The sequence below is a fragment of the Pan paniscus genome, chromosome X, assembly GCF_029289425.2.
Source record: "Pan paniscus chromosome X, NHGRI_mPanPan1-v2.0_pri, whole genome shotgun sequence".
NCBI lineage: Eukaryota > Metazoa > Chordata > Mammalia > Primates > Hominidae > Pan > Pan paniscus.
The window spans coordinates 64,605,780-64,619,962 of record NC_073272.2 but is presented as its reverse complement, the minus strand read 5'-3'; the positions used below and the strand labels follow the sequence as shown (position 1 = coordinate 64,619,962).

Below are 14,183 nucleotides of genomic sequence, written 5' to 3'. Positions count from 1 at the left end.
CCTTGTCAGATTCATACATTGCAAATATTTTCTCCCATCCTGTGGATTGTCTCTTCACTTTGTTGGTTGTATCCTTTGCAGTGCAGAAGCTTTTTAATTTGATGTGATCATTTGTTTATTTTCGCTTTGGCTGCCTGTGCTTCTGGAGTACTGCTCAAAAAATCTTTGCCCAGACCAATGTCCTGCAGATTTTCTCCAATGTTTTCTTGTAATAATTTCATATTTTGAGGTCTTAGATTTAAGTCTTTCATCCATTTCAATTTGATTTTTGTATATGGCAAGAGTAGGGGTCTAGTTTCATTCTTCTGCATATGGATATCCGGTTTTCCCAGCACCATTAATGGAAGAGACTGTCTTTTCCCCAGTGTATGTTCTTAGCATCTTTGTTGAAAATGAGTTCAGTGTAAGATTGTGGATTTAATTCTGGGTTCTCTATTCTGTTCCATCGGTCTGTGTGTCTGTTTTTATTCTAGTATCACAGTGTTTTGGTTACTATGGTTCTGTAGTATAATATAATTTGAAGTCAAGTAATGTGATTCCTCTAGTTTTCTGCTTTTTGCTTAGAATAGCTTTGCATATTCTGGGTCTTTTGTCATGCCACATAAAATTTAGGATTGTATTTTCTATTTATGTAAAGAATGTCATTGGTATTTTGATAGGGATTGCATTGAATCTGTAGAGTACTGGGAGTAGTATGGACATTTTAACAATATTGATTCTTCCAATATATGAGCATGAAACATTTTTTCCATATTTTGGTGTCCTCTTCAATTTCTTTCATCAGTGTTTTATAGTTTTCATTATAGCAATCTTTCACTTCTTTGGTTAATTTGAGGTGTTTAATTTTATGTGTGGCTATTGTAAATGGGATTACTCTTTCAATTTCTTTTTCAGATTGTTCACTGCTGGCATATAGAAATGCTACTGAATGTTGTTACGTCGATTTTCTATCCTGCAACTTTACTGAATTTTCCATCATTTCTAGTAGATTTCTTTAATTTTAAAATTTCTAGTAACTTTAAGGTTTTTCTAAGTATAAGATCATATCTGCAAACAAGGATAATTTGATTTCTCCCATTCCAATGTAGATGCCCTTTATATCTTTCTCTTATCTCATTGCTCCAGCTAGGAATTCCAGTAATGTGTTGAATAACAGTGGTGGCAGTGGGCATCCTTGTTGCATTCCAGAGTCTAGAGGAAAAGCTTTCAGTTTTTCCCCATTTAGTATGAAACCAGCTGTGGGTCTGTCATATATGGCTTTTATTATCTTGAGGTAAGTTCCTTCTATCCCCTGTTCTTTTGCAGGTTCCTATCATGAAGTGATGTTGAATTTTATCACATGCTTTTTCCGCATCAATTGAAATGACCATATGTTTTTTTTTTCCTTCATTCTGTTGATATGATGTACATCATTGATTGATATGTGTATTTTGAACTATTCTTGCATCCCAGAGATAAATCCGATTTGGTCATGATGAACGATCTTTCTAACATATTGTTGAAGTCAGTTTGCTAGAGTTTGTTGAGGATTTTTGCACCAACATTCATCAACAATATTGACCTCTAGGTTTATTTTTTTGATATGTCTTTGTCTGGTTTTGGTAGGGTAATACTGACCTCATAGAATGATTGTGGAAGTCTCCCTACTTCCTCTAATTTTTGGAATAGTTTGAGTAGGATTGCTTTTCATTCTTTAAAGGTTGGGTAGAGTTCATCAGTGAAGCCATCAGGTCCCAGGCTTTTCTTTATTGGTAGACTTGTTATTAGAGCTTCGATCTCATTACTTGTTATTGATCTGTTCAGGTTTTGGATTTCTTTCTGGTTCAAAGTGGATAAGTTGTATGTGTCTAGGAAACTGTCCATTTCTCCTAAATTTTCCATTTTACTGACATATAGTTGCTCATCATAGCCACTAATGATCCTCTGAATTTCTGCAGTATCAGTTGTAATGTATGCTTTTTCACTTCTAATTTTATTAGTATCTTTTCTCCTTTTTCTTAGTTTGGCTAAACGTTTATAAATTTTGCTTAACTTTTCAAAAAAGTAACTTTTTGTTTCTTAGGTCATTTGTATTGTTTTCTTCATTTCAATTTTATTCATTTCTACTCTGATCTTTATTATCAATTTTATTCTACTAATTTTGCGTTTGGTTTGTACTTGCTTTTCTAGTCCTTTAAGATGAATCACTAGATTATTTATTTCAAAGGTTTCCTCCTTTTTGATGTAGACACTTATAGATATATACTCCCCATTAGGACTGCTTTTGCTGTATCACATAGGTTTTGGTATGTTGTGTTTCCATTTTCATTTGTTTTAAGACATTTTTCAATTTCCTTCTTAATTTCTTCATTGACCACTGGTCACTCAGGAGCACACTGTTTAATTTCCATGTTATTTGTGTAGTTTCCAAAATTCCTCTTGTTATTGATTACTAGTTTTATTCCATTGTGGTCACAGAAGATGTTTGATATTATTTCAATTTTTTGAGACTTGTTTTGTGACCTAACTTATGGTCTATCCTTGAGAATGATCTATGTGCTGAGAAAAAGAATGTGTATTCTGCAGCTATTGGATGACATGTTCTATAAATATCTATTAGATCCATTTGGTCTACAGTTTAGATTAAGTCTGATTATTTTTGTTGGTTTTCTGTCAGGAAAATCTGTCCAATGCTGGAAGTGGGGTATTGAAGTCTCTAGCTATTATTGTATTGAGGTCTATCTCTCTCATTACCACTAATAATATGTGCTTTATATACCTGGATGCTCCAGTGTTGGATGCATATATACTTTAGATTGTTACATCATCTTGTTGAATTGACCCCTTTATCATTTTATAGTGATCTGTGTTTCTTCTTACAGTTTTTGTCTTGAAATCTATTTTGTCTGATATAAGTATAGCTATTCTTGCTCTTTTTTGGTTTCCATTGGCATTGAATATCTTTTACCATCCCTTCATTTTCAGACTATGTGTGTCTTTATAGGTAATGTGTGTTTCATGTAGGCAACCGATCAATGGATCTTCTTTTTTCATCCAATCAGCCTCTCTACATCTTTTGATTCAGGAGTTTAGTCCATTTACATTTGATGTTATTATTGATAAATAAGAACTTACTCATGTCAGTTTGATATTTGCTTTCCGGTTGTTCTGTGATCTTCCCTTTCTTCCTCCTTTTCTTGCTGTCTTTCTTTACTGAAGGTGACTTTCTCTGGTGATATAATTTATTTTATTTTTATTTTTTGTGTATCCATATGTTTTTTAGTTTGAGGTTTACCATTAGGATTGCAAAACTATCTTATAATCCATTATTCTAACCTGATAACTACTTAATGGTCTTTGCATTAAAAAAAAGCAGGAAGAAAATTAATAGAAACTCTATTACTTAACTTTGTCCCCCTGCTTTTTAACTTTTTACTGTTTTATTGATATCTTATTATACTGTCTATGCCTTAAAAAGTTGTTTTAGTTATTATTTATGATTGATTCATCATTTAGTCTTTCTACTTAAGATATGAGTATTTTACATACCACAGTGACATGTTATAATATTCTGTGTTTTTCTGTGTACTTACTATTACCAGTGAGTTTTGTACCTTCAGGTGATTACTTGATTATTAACATCTTTTTCTTTCTAGTTGAATTACTCCCTTTAGCATTTCTTGTAGGATAGGTCTGTTATTGATTAAATCCCTTAGCTTTTATTTGTCTGGCAAAGCCTTTGTTTCTCCAGGTTTGAAGGATATTTTCACCAGATATACTATTCTAGGGTGAAAGTTTTTTTTCTTCTGCACTTTTAATATATCATGCCCTCTCTCCTGGCCTGTAAGGTTTCCACTGAAATGTCTGCTGCCAGATATTTTGACATTCCATTGTATGTTAATTGTTTCTTTTCTCTTGCTGCTTTTAGGATTTTTTCTTTATCCTTGACCTTTGGGAGTTTGATTATTAAATACCTTGAGGTAGTCTTCTTTCAGTTAAATCTTCTTGGTGTTCTATAAACTTATTGTATTTGGATATTAACATCTTTTTCTAGGTTTGAGACTTCTCTGTTATTATCTTTTTGAATAAACTTTCTACCCCTATCTCTTTCTTTCTCTACCTCTTCGTTAAGGTCAATAGCTACTAGATTTGCCCCTCTGAGGATATTTTCTAGATCCCATAGGTGTGCTTCATTGTTTTTTTTTCTTTTGTCTTCTCTGTGTACTTTCAAATAGCCTGTCTTCAAGCTCATTACTCTTTCTTCTGCTTGGTCAATTGTGCTGTTGCGAGACTCTGAGGCATTCTTTAGTTTGTCAACTGAATTTTTTAGTTCCAGAATTTCTGCTTAATTTTTAAAAATTATTTTAATCGCTTTGTTAAATATATCTGAGATAAATCTGAATTCCAACTCCATGTTATCTTCAATTTCTCTAAGTTTCCTCAACACAGCTATTTTGAATTCTCTGTCTGGAAGATCATATATCTCTGTTTATTGGGATTAGCCCCTGGTGGTTTATTTAGTTCACTGGGTGAGGTCATGTTTTCCTGGGTAGTGTTGATGCTAGTATATGTTCTTTGGTGTCTGGGTATTGAAGAGTTAAGGATTTAATGTAGTCTTCACTGTCTGAGCTTGTTTGTTCTTTTCCTTCTTGGGAAGGCTTTCCAGGTATTTGAAAGTACTTATGTGTTGTGTTCTAATCTGTATCTGCTTTTGTGGGCAACCCAAGCCCAGTAACACAGTGGTTCTTGCAGACTTACAGAGGTACTGCCTTGATGGTCTTGGACAAGATCCAGAAAAATTATTTGGATTACCAGGCAAATACTTGTTCTTTTCCCTTTCTTTCTCCCACACAGAGTCTCTTCCTGCACTCCAAGCCACTTATAGGTGGGGGTAGAGTGACACAAGCACCCCTGTGGCCACCACCACTATGACTGTGCTGGGTCAGACCTGAATCCAGTATAGCACTAGGTCTCACCCAAGGCCTGATGTAACCACTCCTTGGTTACTGCCTATGTTCACTCCAGGCCCTGCAGCTCTTTAATCAGAAGGTGGCAAAGCAAGCCAGGCCAGGCCTGCATCCTTCCCTTCAGGGCAGTGAGGTCCCTCGGGTCCCAGGTGGGTCCAGAGGTGCCATCCCGGTGTCAGGGACTGAAGTAAAAAACCTTAGACGTCTGTCCAGTGTTCTCTTGTACTGCCACTGAGTTGGCATTCAAACCACATGACACAGTCATTATGTAAAGTGAAATAAGCCAGGCACAGAAAGAGAAACATCACATGTTTTCACTTATTTGTGGTATCTAAAAATCAAAACAATCGAACTTGTAGAGATAGAGAGTAGAAGGATGGTTACCAGAGGCTGAGAAGGGTAGTAGGGGTTTTTGGGGAAATTGGGGATGATTAATGGGTACAAAAATTAGAAAGAATGAATGAGCCCTAATATTTGATAGCAAAAAATGGTGACTATAATGAATAATAATTTAATTGTACATTTTTAATTAACTAAAAAAGTATAATTGGATTGTTTTGACAGAAAGGATAAATGCTTGAGGGTATGGATGACCTATTTTCCATGATGTGACTATATGTGTTACATGCCTATATCAAAATATCTCATGTACCCCATTACTATATACACCTATGTACCCACAAAAATTAAAAATTAAAAGAAAATTCCTCCAAAGAGTTGTCTATTCTCCTTGTCTCCATACCATGTATTGTCACTCTCTTGTCACACTTCAATCAATCTTTGATTTCAAGCCTCCACTGAGATCTCTCTCACTAAGGTCACTGATAATCTCCATATTGTCAAATCCTATAGTCAATCCTCAAATCACATTTAGCTTGATTGCTCAGCAACATTTGTGACAATTGATTATGCCCTCATTCTGGAAATACTTACTTCACTTGGATTTCATGACAATTATTTCTTCTTATGTTCCTCCTACCTTACTAGCTACTCATTCTCATCTCCTTCACTCGATTCTTTTACTTCCTGAACTTGAAATGTTGGAATGTGCCAGAGCTGGTCCTTGGACTCATTCTCTATCTATACTTATTCACTAAAGTCATTGTACTGAGTCTCACAGCTGTATTTACAATTTATAATCTGATTACTTCTAAATTTATATCTCCATCCTTGAAATACATATTTGTAAATCCAACTGTGTAATAGACATTATCACTCACATATCTCAAACTTAACATTAATTCCCAGCCCTAGTCCCATCAAACCTGGTCTTCCTCCATTGTCTCCCTTCTTGGTAGATGCTGCCACCACTAACTTTATTGCTTAGGATAAAATCCTTGGAACAACCCTTGAATCTCTTTCTCTCACATTCAAAATGCAATCCATCACCAAATCTTGTTAGTTTCACCATTAATATATATCCAGAATCTCTGGAACAAGATGTTGTAAACTTACTTTTCCATGCTACCTTCCTCTAAATTCAACTAAACACTCTGGAAATTACTGAACAGAAAAAATAAAAGGACTCTGAAATATGGTAAGAAACTATATGAGTTAGCAACCTAAAGATTTGAGGAACAAGAATGCTATGAGTTCCCTGAGTTTTCTTTTTACCTCCTAAATATCCCAGACTAGGCACTGGGGAGACCTGCAATCCAGAACTGCCAACAGGCATAAACAACAACAACAAAAACAAAAACAAATTTAACCTTGCCTTCTCTGGCCTATGTTCTAGTAAAAAGCCCAACAGAGACCTAGTGGAGAGCCCCAACTCCTGTTCTACAGCCAAGGTACCCGAGAATAACCTGATTTGCACAGAGAGGCAGCTGCAAAGCTCTTGGAAAATCCAGCTTCCACCCACAACAAGGTCATCAGCAGGTGAGCTGATCTGCCCACATAAGTAGCTTCAGAACCCTGATGGGCAATCTTAACTCCTGATCCACAACTAGGACACTGACAGCTCACAGGAGTAGCAGTGAAGCTCCAGCAGTCCAACCCAACCCTGGCTCAACACCTGTAGTGCTTGCAGGCTGGTCTACCTGCAGTGGAAGCAGAGAAGGGCTGGTCCATCCAATTTCCATTCCAAACCCAGGGTGCCACCATCTCTTAGTCTTCTATTAATTGACACAAGACTCAGTGCCAGTAGCTTCTGTCTCATCCCCTGTAGGATAAGGTGGCTCAATGACACCCAGTGGCCCAGCAGAGTGCTTTGTGCCATGGAAGATGGCACTAGTAGGGAATAAATGGGAGCTGCAGCACCATCAGAAAGACAAAACACATCAGAATGGCTCTGAAAACTAAACTGTGATTAGACCTAAGACCCACAAAAAATAGGCCAGAACCTATATTCTAAACCTAAACAGGATCATTACTTGCTAAAATAGATTCAAGAATCAAGAGATTCCTAAAATAGTAACCAAAATATTCACAATAAAATGGAAAATCATTCCTTATGCAAAGAACTAGGAAAACTACAATTTGACTGAGAAAAGATCATTAACTGATACTAATACCAAGATTATTCTGAAGTTGGAGTCACCTGATAAGAAAGTTAAAACTGATAAGAAAGTTAACTTTCATAAAAGTACTTCAACAAGTAATTAAAAATATCTTTAAACAAATGCAGACAGAGTATCTCAACAAAGATATAGGAATTATTTATTTTTAAAAAAGAACCAAGTGTAAATTATAAAATTAAAAAAATACAACAGCCAAAATAAAATTTAAAACTCACCAGATGGACTCAATACTAGATTAGAGGTGAGGAACAGAATCAGTGAAGTTAAAGATATATCAACAAAACTTATTCAATCCAAACAAAGAGAAAATAGCATGAAAAAGAAACAAAAAGAAGAAAGCCTCAGGGATCTGTGGAACAATAACAAAAGACAGGACAACTGTGTTATCATCAGAATCCCAGTAGAAGATGAGAAAGAATGTGGGGCTGAAATAGTATTTAAATAATAACAAGAAACAGGGGTAACAAGCCAGGCATGGTGGCTCATTCCTGTAATCCCAGTGCTTTGGAAGATAGAGGTGGAAGAATTGCTTGAGGCCAGGAGTTTGAGACTAGCCTGGGCAACATGGTGAGACCTGATCTCTACAAAAGTGAAACAAAAATCAGCCAGGCATGGTGGCACATGCCTGTAGTCTTAGCTACAGGGTCACTTGAGCCCAGGAGTTCAAGGCTACAGTTAGTTCTGATCGCACCACTGCACTCCAACAGCCTAGGTGATAGAGCAAGACCTTGAAGAAAAAAAAAAAAAGAAAGAAAGAAGAGAAGAAGAAATAAAAAGAAAATAAATAATAAAATAGAGACTGGTGATGTCAGGAAGATGGCAGAATAGATAAAGTCAGAAAACTTCCTTCCTCCAAAGGAGACACCAAGTCAACAAGCAAAAATACACAGATTGATTCCCTTCAAGAGAAATCCAGAAACTAGTTAAAAGGCTCCTGCATCACAGGCAAGCTAAAACCAGCCACACTGAAGCTGGTAGGAAAATTCATGGTACTCACTCGCCATGGTGTCTCTGCCCAGCTTAGCATAGCATCATCAGCAGAAAACTCCCAATTCTTGGCTTCTTCCTAGAGAGAAAAAGAAGAAGGCTGAAACATACGTCCAACATGAAGAATTTTTAGGGGGAAGGCTGAGGAAATAATTTCTGTCTTCCCTGTATCTGGAGACTCGTGAAAAAGTGTGCTAGGTTGAAGGCTACTGAGAACAAGGGCAAAAGTTTAGGCAAAAAGCACTCACTCACCATACTCCCTCCTCCCAGCTCGGCATAGAACGAGAGGGTGAAAACTCCCAATTCTCAGCTTCTCTCTAGGAAGGGAAAAAGTTGTGGCATGTGTCCCACATTCTGTCTTTTTGGGGGAACTGCTTGAGAAATGGGTTTCTGTCTCATCTCTCTCAGAAGGCAGACAGGGCTGGCATAGTCTAGATGTCTGGGGGATGCTGAAAACAAAAGAGATGTAAGTGATTTGCTGCTATTCCACAGGACATGCAGTAGAGAAGACAGATGTTAACACAGCTCAAAGGCTTCTCCCTCAGGGAGGGGAGACAGAAGAGTAAAGTGTATGTTCAACATTATAGCTTTTTGGGGTCTGACCAAGAAACTTCTTTTACTTTAAAACAGACTTCAATTATTTTACTAGATTAAAAGAACTGATATGGTTCAGTACACTCTAGAAGCTTGGGGGAAACTAAGAACTAAAGAGAGATGTGAACTAATAAATCTCTTTAATTAAAAATTTGCATATACAAGTCCAGAGAAGAAATATACAAATAAAATGTCTCAGAGGACCTCAAAATCTCTAATTAGGCTGATTTGTGAAGGTCTTTCCTTGCACAAAGCCAATCTATAAAGATTTGGTGAGGTGGTCATTTTCTTAAATGCATGGATCCAACATAAAGGTACAAAGCAAACAAAGAAACAAGGAAACATGGCACAAAGCCAAAACAACAAAATAAGTCTCCAGGAACTGGCCCTAAAGGAGATATATGAATTATCTGACAAAAAATTCAAATATCCATCATAAGGATGCTCAACAAGCTCAGAACAATAGGATACATAAATAAAATGAAAATAACAAATCAACTGAAAACATAAAAAGACCCAAACAGAAAATTTTGAGCTAAAGAATACAATAAGTGAACTGAAAAATTCACTAGACAGTTTCAATATCACACTTGATCAACCAGAAGAAAGAAGCCACAAACTCGAATACAGGTAATTTGAAATTATTAGTCAGAGAAACAAAAACAATAAAAAAGAAGTGCAGAAAGTCTAAAAGGACTTATGGGACACAATCAAGTGAATCAATATATACATTATGATATTAAAAGAAAAAGAAGAGACATAAAGGGACAAACATTTATTTAAAGAAATAATAGCCTAAATATCCCAAATCTGGGAAAGAATATGAACATCTAGACTCAAGAAGCCCAACAGAACCCAACTAATAGGAAACCAAAGGGCTTCAAACTGACTACATTATGACTAAATTGTCAAATGTCAAAAACAAAGAGAAAATTTTTAAAGAAGAAGTGGCTCATGACATACAAGAGGGTCCCATAAAACTATCAGTAGATTTATCAGCAGAAACCTTGCAGGTCGGAAAGGAATGATATCATAGATTTGAAGTAATAAAAAAAACCCTGTTAACTAATAACATTACATCCAGAAAAATTGTCTTTCTAAATAGAGAAATGATTTCCCATATAAACAAAAGCAGAGAGAGTTCATCACAACTAGATGCACCTTATGAAAAAATGCTAAAGTGAGTCCTTTGAAGTTGATATGAAAAGATAATAGAAAACAGCCCAAAGATAAATGAAAATAAAACCTCCACTGCTAAAAGTAAACATATAGACAAAACAAAATATTAGAATACTGGAGAAGCTGGGCAAGATGGCTGACTAGATGCATCCAGGTGAACCAGCTGCCACTGAGGGACTGGGACAACTGGCGCACTCCTAGCAGATCTTCAGAGGTACGGCACTAAGAGTGGATGGAGGAAAGACCAGAAGCTTGGCTGAAGGAGGAGGAAGCTGGGAACCCTGCACAGGGCTACAGTGCACCAGGACTTATTCTTGGCCTCCAACAACTCTGGGAGAATGGGTGAGTTGAACTGGCAAGAAGCAACATGCTCTACAATGGGCTTCTGGAATTCTGGTAGGATGAGACCCCTCTCCCTCCACGGACACTTGAGTTGGCAGGGGAAGCCATTAGAGAAGTGGTAGGAGGGAGCACTCCAGTTGGTGTAGAGCCCAGAGGGTTTGATGTGGGAATATAGCGAAGTGCAGCCATGGATGGCCATCTTCCTAGGCTCAACTTGCTTCCATAGGAAACTTTAGCTCTAGGGGAACTGTCATACCTGAACTCTACAGAATTTTCTTGCCCATTACACAAAACCAGTCCAATCTGAACACCCCTTGGTCTGCCGGCCTCTCCCAGGGCCCCAGCCTGGCTGCACTTGCTTGCAGTGTGGCTTCAGGTGCCCTGGGGGCCTACATTGTAGCTCTTGCACTGGTGAACCATGCCTGGCCAGAAAAGAGTTCCAGCAGAGTGGCCCCCACAGACACATAACAACCTGTCCCCTCCCACACTCCACTGCAGCTTCCTACGAGAGCATGGCCACCCCCACATTGCTTTGCCACTATGCATGTGCATGGACAGACTTTGCCTTCTCTGTCCCACCAGCGTATGTGTGTGCATGCATGCGTGTGTGTGTGTGTATGTACACCTTGCACTGCCACTGCTGCCAGTGTGATTGCATTCTTCCTCCCATCCCCCAACCATACCATTGCAGTCAGAGTCTTTGCAGGCACAGAGCCTGTCAGCACCACTCATATCAGCATCTTGCCTCTGGGCTAACATGGCCACTGGAGTGAAACTAGGCTCAGAAAACAGAGGACACTCTGCCACCCTGAGAGGCCACCTCCACCTGCATGAATGTGCAAAGGGGGCACACACAGTACTGCTTCTGCCAACACCCCACCTCTGTGCTGACACCAACACTGGCATGACCAGGTGCACAGTAACAAGTAGGGGTCTCCCCAGTGCCCAAGGCATGCTACCTCCTCTGCTTCTGCAAACATCCATGTGGAGGCCTGCACCCTGGCACCTGTTAATGCCCTATGGTAGCCAACAAGCATGCACCCCACCATGTTGCTGCTGCCACTGCTGCTAGGACATGTGAACAAGAACAGATCTCACTGCCACAGCCCTATGAAATTCTCTGGCTGCCACCACCCATCAGAGTGAGCCCTGCCCCCCAATATCTTCAGAAACAAAGCAAGTTGACTGTACCCACCAAATACTACAAACTATCAAGGTCATCAAATGGGATAAAAGAAAAAAAAACTCATCCATAGGACAGCAACCTCAAAGACTAAATGAACATCAGCCCATAAAGATGAGAAAGAACCAGCACAAGAAACCAGACAGCTCAAAAAGCCAGAGTGCTTTCTTTGCTACAAATTATCACACTAGCCCTCTAGCAAGGGTTCTGAACCAGGCTGAGATGGTTGAAATTACAGAAACAACATTAGAAATGTGGACTGGAATGTTATAGAAACTGATAGGCAAAATAGACAGTAAAGAAAAGAATATAACTAACCTGATAGAGCTGAAAACACATGCTACAAGAATTTCATAATGCAATCACAAGTATTAATAGCAGAATGGACCAAAAGGAAGAAAGAATCTGAGAGCTTGAAGACTGCCTTTCTGAAATAAGATAGTCAGAAAAGAATAAAGAAAAAAGAATGAAAAGGAATAAACAAAACCTCTGAGAAATATGAGATTATGTAAAGAGACCAAATCCATAACCCACTGGTATCCCTGAGATGAGGAGAATGGAAGAAACTTAGAAATTATATTTCAAGATATCATCCATGAGAACTTTCCCAACTTAGCTAGGGAGGTCAATATTCAAATTCAGGAAATGCAGAGAACTCACACAAGATAATTCACAAGAAGATCATCATCAAGACACATAACCATGAGATTCTCCAAGGTCAAAATGAAAGAAAAAATGCTAAAGGCAGCTAGAGAGAAAGGTCAGGTCACCTACAAATAGAAGCCCATCAGACTAACAGTGGACGTCTCAGCAGGAACTCTACAAGCCAGAAGAAATTGGGAGCCAATATTCAACATTCTTAAAGAAAAGAAACGCCAATCAAAATTTTCATATCCAGAAAAACTAAGCTTCATATGCAAACAAGAAATAAGATCCTTTCCAGAAAAGCAAATGCTTAGGGAATTCGTTACCACCAGACCTGCCTTCCAAGAGCTCCTGAAGGAAACACTATATATCAAAAAGAAAGATCATTACAAGCCACTTCAAGAACACATTTAAGTACATAGACCAGTGACAATAAAAAGCAACCACAAAAGCAAGTCTGTAAAATAACTAGCTAACATAATGACAGGAGAAAATCCACACATACCAATATCAACCTTGAATGGAAATGGGCTAAATTCCCCAACTAAAAGGCACAGGCAGGCTGGATAAAGAAGCAAGGCCCAATGGTATGGTGTTTTCAAGAGACCCATCTTCCATACAATGACACCAATAGGCTCAAAATGAAGGATGGAGAAAAATCTACTAAGAAAAAAAAAAAAACTGAAAAAAAGCAGAGGTTGCAATCCTAATTTCAGAGAAAACAGATTTCAAACCAACAAAGATCAAAAAGAACAAAGAAAGGCATTATATAATGGTAAAGGGTACAACTTAACAAGAAGATCTAACTATCCTAAATCTATACACACCTAACACAGGTGCATTCGCATTCATAAAATAAGTTCCTTGAGACCTATGAAGAGACTTTGTTTCACACACAATAATAGTGTGACACTTCAACACCCCACTGCCAATATGAAAAAAAATCATTGAGGTTAAAAAAAATAACAAAAAAATTCAGGACCTGAACTCAACACTTGACCAAATGGACCTAAAACACATTTACAGAACTCTCTACCAAAAGACAACAGAGTATACATTATTTTCATTGCCACATGATGCATACTCTAAAATCGACCATGCAATTGGACATAAGACAACCCTCAGCAAACTCAAAAAAAAAAAAAAAAAAAAACAGAAATCATACCAACCACACTCTTGGACCACAATGCAATACAAATAGAAATCAAGGCTAAGGAAATTGCTCAAAATCATACAATTATATAGAACTTAGACAAGTGGCTCCTGAACCACTCTTGGGTAAATAATCAAATTAAAGCAGACATCAAGAAGTTCTTTGAAACTGATGAGAACAAAGACACAACAAACCAGAATCTCTGGGACACAGCTAAGGCATTGTTAAGAGGGAAATTTATAGCACTAAACACCACATCAAAAAGTTAAAAAGATCTCAAATTAACAACCTAACATCACAATTACAAGAACTACAGAAGCAAGAGAAAACCAGTCTCAAAGCTAGCAGAAGACAAGAAATAACCAAAATCAGAAGTGAAATAAAGGAGATTGAGATACAAAAAAACAAAAAACATACAAAACACTAATGATCCCAAAAGTTGAAAAAACTAGACAGACCAGTAGCTACATTAACAAAGAAAAAAAGAAAGAAGATCCAAATAAATACAATCAGAAATGACAAAGGGAACATTACCACTGACCTCACAGAAATAAAAATAACCATCAGGAGCTACTATGAACAACTCTATGCACATAAACTAGACACTCTAGAAGAAATCGATAAATTACTGAACA

General features: G+C 37.6%; 1 protein-coding gene across 5 annotated transcripts in view; it reads right to left on the bottom strand.

Moving 5' to 3' along the window:
• ZC3H12B (zinc finger CCCH-type containing 12B) overlaps positions 1-14,183 on the bottom strand; it is a 461,192-nt gene that overhangs the window by 412,121 nt on the left and 34,888 nt on the right. For 4 of the 5 annotated variants that reach the window (XM_055106403.2, XM_055106402.2, XM_055106405.2 and 1 more), the window contains exon 2: positions 8,463-8,531. The gene's annotated coding sequence lies outside the window, so the exon portion shown is untranslated. Of the gene's footprint in view, positions 1-8,462; positions 8,532-8,704; positions 8,949-14,183 lie in introns of those variants that run through there. The other variant, XM_063601966.1, reaches the window with a different exon arrangement.